At 36.2% G+C, this 7,891-nt stretch overlaps 1 non-coding gene across 1 annotated transcript; it reads right to left on the bottom strand.

Annotated features, from left to right (window-relative positions):
* Nucleotides 1–6,608: 6,608 nt before the first annotated feature.
* On the bottom strand, nucleotides 6,609–6,713 carry LOC141722235 (small nucleolar RNA R71). Its single transcript, XR_012575256.1, has one exon. It is a non-coding gene; the product is annotated as a small nucleolar RNA R71 (small nucleolar RNA).
* Between the last annotated feature and the right edge of the window lie 1,178 nt (nucleotides 6,714–7,891).

Below are 7,891 nucleotides of genomic sequence, written 5' to 3'. Positions count from 1 at the left end.
AACTATTGGATTTTCTTTTGCACATATTCTTCTAATCTCCTCCGAGTCAAATAATTGAATCTTCGGATCCTTGTAGAATAGAGTTGTCTTTCAGAGATTGAAGAAATTGACTTGCTTCAGCACCAGCTTCTATCTCCAGAATACCCTGGTCTTCATCAGCGACAGTTGTGACTTGTGAAGATTTTTGCATTTTTTATTTATAGTCATACAGTCAAATCTTCAACTCTTCTATTATTTTCTCCTTTTGCTATCCTTCTATCCCCCCTTATTACCTTCATCAGAATTTTCAGCATCAATGACAACTATTTGCATTTAGATTTAAGAATATTCTCCCCCTTTTTGGCATCATCAACAAGCAGTAGAGAAATAATCAGCTCCATTGAATTCTGTACTTTTATAAGTTGAGCAGACATTTGATCTTCATTAACTTCCAATCTAGCTTGACTGGATTGAATTGAAGTTTGTCTGGAAACTATTAGTGAAGTTTGTTTCTGAATTTCCTGATGAGTAGTCAACTTTGAAGCAATCAAAGATTCTTTAATCTGATTGATTTGAGTAGTAGTTGCTTCATGAGCTGTGTGTAAGGATCTGACAACTAAATTTGATACTTTCAGATGATTCAGCATATCAGGATTTGTAATCTTCTGTTCAGCTGTTTCCAGATGTGTAACAGCCTGTGTTCTGGAAATAGGATATGTATTATCTTTCCAATGAACATCTTAGAGATTATCAGAATAATCCTTTTCTTTCGTAGCATCTAACTCTTTCATCATCTGTTGTCGCACATGCATAGGCATATATTCAGGGAAGAATAGATTATCCTCAGGATCTGTAATAGCATTAGAAACATTAACTTCTTCACCATCATTAGATTCTTCAACAGTAGACGGATTTTGTACTAATTGCTGAACTTTATCATCAGCTTCAACATGTAGAATATAATTAGAAATTTGTACAGTATGTGATCTAGTTGCTTCAGAAGCTTCCACACCTTCAGCAGTTAACTCCACATCTTCAAGTATTGTAGATAAATGAATTGGAGCTTCGAGATTAACTTCCAGAACCTCAGTTTCTTTAACATGCTGTGGTGATTCTGAAATGAATGAAACTTTATGAATGGACTGTTATGCTACTACATCTTCAACAACAACAGGGATATCCTCAGGTGATGGTAAAGTAGAGTAAATGGACTGTTTTTTAATAAAAACATAGATTATACTATATGGTGGAATAGAAGAATGTATTGACTGCAAGAAAGAGATGAAGAGACTAAGTGTCATCTGAGTTCATTCGATCAAAAATCGACTGTGGAATCTCATAGAGAGAATACTCTTGGCCGAGTAAAACTACCCTAAGTCGACCAATGTCGAAATACAATCTTCCGTATTCAGGAATTGCTACTGGACGATAAACTCCATGTGAAAGGGAATAAATGGTGGCCATAGATTCTGAATGAAGAAAATGAGTATATTTGGAATTTGTGAGGGAAAAGGCAGTGATAAGTTTTGAAAGTGGAGGGTTATATTTATAGAAAAGAAGTTCAGAAACTGAAGAGACTCTTTAATTAACCATGTAATAATTGACCATAATGCAAATACACGATTACACGTATCTAGCTAAATAAAAAGTAATCTCTCTCTTCAGATTCCTATTCCCAATGTAAATACTCAAGTATTACAAGATACTTGCATCAATAACTAACCCATTTAAGCAATTAAAAGATATTCCACTATCTCACTGTATAATTAAAAATACTGCTTAATAATTTATTTCGAACAAGGTCAAAATAATCAATAAAGTATAACAATCAATCAAGTCTTGACCATTATCAGCATTTTAATTACAACTATCAGGACTTATCAACTACTGACATAACCTATTAGTCAAACAGGTTTAACTAATAACAGAATATGTAAGCAAAATCAGTAGTTTAACATGCAGTTTTCACATAAAATCATGTAGCACAATTTGTATGTTATCATGGCATCAACATTTAGCATAAGAATCAGTATCTAACAAGTACTAACAAATAATAAGATACCATACTTCAATAATATCATCAGACTTAATTAAAAAAGTTTGAGAATTGTCCCGATATCATTCCCAATTCATTCACCAATTTTGTGAATGTAGCTTCACAGAGAGGCTTGATGAATATATCTGCTACTTGCTGATCTGTTGGAACAAAGACCAATTCCACTATACCAGCTTCCACATGTTCCCTTATGAAATGGTATCTGATACTGATGTGCTTAGTCATTGAATGCTGCATTGGATTTCCTGTCATTATAATAGCACTTTGATTATCATAATATATAAGAATAGAAGAATAGTCTAACCCATAATCCAGTAATTGATTCTTCATCCATAGAATCTGAGCACAACAACTTCCTGCAGTGATGTATTCTACTTTTGCAGTTGATGTGGAAATTGACTTTTGTTTCTTGCTGTACCAAGAAACCAATCCGCCACCAAGAAATTGGCAGCTTCCAGAAGTGCTTTTCCTGTCTATTTTGCATCCTGCAAAATCAGCATCTGAATATCCAATTCTCTTAAAGTCTGAATCTCTAGGATACCATAATCCCAGATTCATGGTGCCTTTGAGATACTTCAAAATTCTTTTCACATCTAATAGATGAGGTTCTCTAGGGTTAGCTTGGAACCTTACACAAAGACATGTAGCATACATGATATCAGGTCTACTAGTAGTCAGATATAGGAGTGAGCCAATCATACCTCTATAGTTAGTTATATCTACTGAAGAACCAGTATTTAGATCTAACTTGGTTGCAGTGGCCATTGGAGTTAATGCAGTTGAGCAGTATTGCATTCTAAATCTTTTGAGTAGATTCCTGGTGTGTTCAAATTGCTTTATGAAGATTCTTTATCAGTCTGTTTAACTTGTAATCCCAGAAAGTAACTCAATTCTCCCATCATACTCATTTGATACCTGGACTGCATTAGCTTTGCAAATCTCTCACAAAGTTTATCATTAGTAGATCCAAAAATGATATCATCAACATATCTGTACTAATAACAAGTCCTTACCATGGTATTTATAAAAGAGAGTTTTATCAATTGTATCTCTTGTGAAACCACTCTCTAGCAGAAATAGAGCAATTATTTCATACCAGGCCCTTAAAGCTTGCTTCAGTCCATAGGGTTCTTTATCCAGTAAGTAGACATGATCTGGATACCTTAAATCAATGAACCCTGGAGGCTGTTCAACATAAACTTTCTCTTCGAGTTTTCCATTTAAGAAAACACTCTTCACATCCATTTGGAACATCTTAAACTTCTTGTGAGCAACATAGGCAAGAAAGATTTTTATTTCCTCTAGCCTTGCAACTGGAGCAAATGTTTCATCATAATTAATGCCTTCTTGTTGTAAGTAACCCTTTGAAACCAGTCTTGCTTTATTCCTTGTAATAATGCCCTCATTGTTAGTTTTATTTTTGAACACCCACATTGTGCCAACTACAAATCTGTTCCTTGGTCTTGGCACAAGAGTCCAGACTTTGTTCCTTTCAAATTGATTAAGCTCTTCTTACATTGCTGTGACCTAGTCAACATCCTTCAGAGCTTCTTCAACCTTCTTAGGTTCAGTTTGAGATAAAAGAATTATAAAGACATTCATTTCGAGTGGCTTTTCTTGTTCTTACACAACTGTCAGGGTTTCCAATGCTTAAGTCAGGTGTGTGTGACTTAGACCATTTTCTTGTAGATGGAAGTTGACTCCTTGAAGACCAACCTCCCCCTTGATCCATCCATGAATTCTCTATTATTTCTTTGATTAGTACCACTATTGTTTCCTGATGCTCCCCTTGATTCAGTGTTCCCATTGTTATCTGTTATTCCTTAACAATACAACAAGAATTACAGAAGGAGGGTTGAATGTAATTCTGGCTTCTTTTTGAGATTTATAAAAATGTTCTAACTCAATATATATATAAGTGTTTTGATTTGCAAAGTGCGGAATAAGGAATTAAGTAAATCAAACGCAAAGTAATAAAAACACAAGTCTTTAAAACTTTTTGGTGGATTTGAAAGTATTCACCAAAGATATATTTATATATATCGATTTGAGAACTCTGTGAAGCTCAAATTGGCTCACAGCTGCTTTACAAGTGAACAAATAAACTACAGAGAAATTCTTAACAGTTACAGCCTTTTCTATTTTTCTTCTAAATGTGTTTGCTTAGTTGAGTTTGTTCTACTAGCTACACTTGGTTTATATATCACCAAGTTTACATGGTAATAGGACAAGATAATAAAACAAAACCTATCAAGTCTACCTCCATGCTGCTTCATTACTCTATTCCAGCATCTTTGAATAATTTCATAATAGCATGAAAATGGTAATGCTTCTTTGTTCTCAATTTCCTGCTAAATAGGCTGCCACATTCCTTTTGCAAACACCCAACGCATGTGACTGTGTTGTCACTGTCAACAGATATTTGAATTGATCATTTGTCGGGTACATGCTTGTTATCCGTCGGGTAGCTTATTGATCATCCGTCGGGTAGCTTTGTTGATCATCCGTCGGGTAGCTATTTGACACTTGACTCCATTTCACTTATGTAGAATTACAAGACATCTTATATTTATAATTAATCAACCTATTATGCATATCTACTAGTAGTCAACATGACTCATATGCTACTACAGAATCTACATAAAGTTGTTTGCAGAAATGTTCTACAATACTTATTATTACATAAGCTGCTCACTCGATGGATATCAAATCATCATCCGTTAGGACTATATTGAATCCTCCGTCGGGACTATATTTGATCATCTGTCGAGTGCTACAAAATTCACTAAGTTAAATATACTAAGGTGTTTTGTATGATTTATCATCAAGTTCACAACATATTCCTAACAATCTCCCCCAATTTATGTCTACTGGAATTGTAGCCATAAATTAAGAGAAACTTGATGATAACAAAATACTCTAAAAATACAAATTAAAAATAGTAGATAAAACTGATAAGTGCTGCAATATTTACTGAAAATTGAACAATACAAAGTATAAAAGGAATATCTCACAATCATTATCAAGGTGTTCCTCTAGTCTGAGCAGATAAGTCTATTTCCTTGATTGTCTAGGTTTCTTCCCAAGCCTCCTGTTGTTCTCTTCTATATGGTTTTGGAGTTTTCTATGGAATTCAAGTTCATCAACTTCTGAGAGATTTAGCATTCCTTGCATTTCCAACAGAGTCTCATTGCTAGAGATACTCAATTGGTCCTCCAATATGAAAAATCTTCTAACCCCTTTTTCATCCCCGAATTCCATCAACCAATAAGGCCTCAAAAGCACTCTCTTTCCTGTGAAGGGAATAGATAGAGTTTTTGGAAGTGCATCTTTGGCTCTATTACTCCTCAGCTCCTCAATCTTCTTTAGAACTAATCTTCTAGCAGTAACATGGTATCCAAAGTTCTTTTTGAAAGATGAGTAGATCTTTATTAACACAGATTGGCTTTCTAGAAGAATTCTGTGAAGTGGCCATATCATCTCTTTTCCTCCCTTGTATTTGAATACCAGTCTTTTAGGGAGATGTCTGTGAGCATCAATTCCTCTAACTTTTTCCAATTCATCTAAGTAGAGGTTAATGTCAGAAAACACTTTGATGTCATAGATGTACAACATATCTTCTTTGTTGACTGTGGATTTAGATTTGACCAGGGTCTTGGATTTGAGAATCACTGGTTTCACTTTCTTGCTAGCTCTTGTCTTTGTCTTCTTTGTCTTGATGATAGGAAAATTTAGCTCAGGAATAGGCAAACTGTCCCAGTCCACTGGCTCATCCTTTAGAATTATGGGCTCACCATGTATATTCCTAGTTGGATCCACCATCTTGAATTCTTCAAATACCACTGAGGGTTTTGATGTTTGAGTTGTACTTATGGACATTTTGGAAATATGGTCTTCCTTTTCCTCATCACTAAAGTTCAATTTCCTCTTGGAATGGAGTTTGTATCTGAATCTTCTTTTCTGCTGTGGTTCTTCTTGCACTTTCAGATTCTTAGGTTCAGCAATTGCAGTTCAATTTCCTCTTGGAATGGAGTTTGTATCTGAATCTTCTTTTCTGCTGTGGTTCTTCTTGCACTTTCAGATTCTTAGGTTCAGCAATTACAGTTGGTTGTACAAGAATTTCTGTTGTGCTTTTTACAGCTTGAAGCTTGGCCAAGATAACAGCTTGCTTTTTCTTTTGTTTAAGCCTTTTAGCATCCAGAGCAGCTTGCTTCTTTTCTTTCCCGATTCTTTCTTTCTCTTCCTTCTTAGCTTCCACAAACATGGGGTGTCCAGCCACCACACAAATTTCCTTACCATTTCTGTAAATCTTGGCTAATCTTACCATTTCTCAGTCTGGGGGTTCTCTAATGGAAGATTCCAATATGCACATTAGGAATTTCATCGAGATCTGCGACACCTTCAAGTTCAATAATATTTCTGAAGATGCTGTGAAACTGAGACTTTTTCCATTCTCTCCGAGGGACAAGGCTAAGTGCTGGTTGCATTCTCTACCAGTAGATTCTATCACTACTTGGGAAGATCTTGCTTAAAAGTTTTTCACTAAATTCTTCCCTATGGTGAAGACAGCTGCAATCATGAATGCTCTTACTCAATTTGTGCAACAATTGTGAGAATCTCTATGTGAAGCTTGGGAGCGGTATAAGGAGATGCTTAGGAAGTGTCCTCATCATAGAATACCTGCTTGGATGATCATCAATTGCTTTTATAACGGTTTGGGAGCACAGTCAAGACCCATACTCGATGCAGCATCAGGTGGAGCATTATGGGCAAAGAGCTATAAGGAAGCTTATGATCTTATTGAACTGATGGCTGCTAATGAATATCAGTATCCAACTCAGAGATTGCCATAGGGCAAGGTAGCAGGAGTTCTTGAAGTGGATACAACTACGACTATCACTGCTCACCTAAAGGCATTGTCTATGAAGATCGATTCTCTGGATAACTATTGTGTTAATTAGATAACCTGTGTTTGTGAGCTGTGTGCAGGTTCACATGCGACAGAGCAATGCACTATATCTAGTGAATCAACTCAGTTTGTGAGAAACTTTCAGAGTTCGCATCAACCAGTTCCAGCCACTTATCATCCTGACAACTGGAATCATCCTAACTTCAGCTGGAGCAAAAATCAGAGTGCGATGCAACAACCTTATCAGCAGAATACAGCAAAACAATTCAACCCTCACGGTTTTCAACAATCGCAATATGCACCAAGACAACAAATCCAACTTCAATAACAAACACATGAAGGTGCAGGTCTATCTTTGAATGCAAAATCTGAATTGAAGGAATTGCGACTTATGTGCAAAAACCAGGTTATTATATGCTAAAGCCAGACCGTTTCTATCAAGACTCTGGAGAACCAGATAGGGAAAATTGCTAACGCCTTATTGAATCGACCACCAGGAATGCTTCTAGAGATATAGAATCCAATCCAGGTAATAGGGAAGTTGAAGAACAGGTGAACGCCATCACCTTGAAGTCTGGAAATGTAGCAAGCCCCCACATTCAGCAAGACGAAGAGCCTGAAAAATCTCAAGTTTCAGAATTGAAGTTGTGGATGAAGATGAAGTGCTGATGGATTCCAAGGTGGAACCAAGGAAGAAAACTGTGGAACACACTCCTCCTGAGGGTAATACAGGGGAGAAACATGTCTATCATCCACCTCCTTTTCCTAAGAGGCTGTAGAAGCAGAAGTTGGATAAGCAATTTGCTAAGTTTCTGAAGGTGTTTAAGAAACTTCACATCAACATACCTTTCGCTGAAACTCTTGAACAAATGCCTAGCTATGCAAAGTTTATGAAAGGTATTCTCTCTCGGAAAGTGAAGCTCGATGACTTAGAGACCATTGCTCTT

Source organism: Apium graveolens, chromosome 4 (assembly GCF_009905375.1).
Source record: "Apium graveolens cultivar Ventura chromosome 4, ASM990537v1, whole genome shotgun sequence".
NCBI lineage: Eukaryota > Viridiplantae > Streptophyta > Magnoliopsida > Apiales > Apiaceae > Apium > Apium graveolens.
This window is presented reverse-complemented; position numbering and strand designations above follow the sequence as displayed.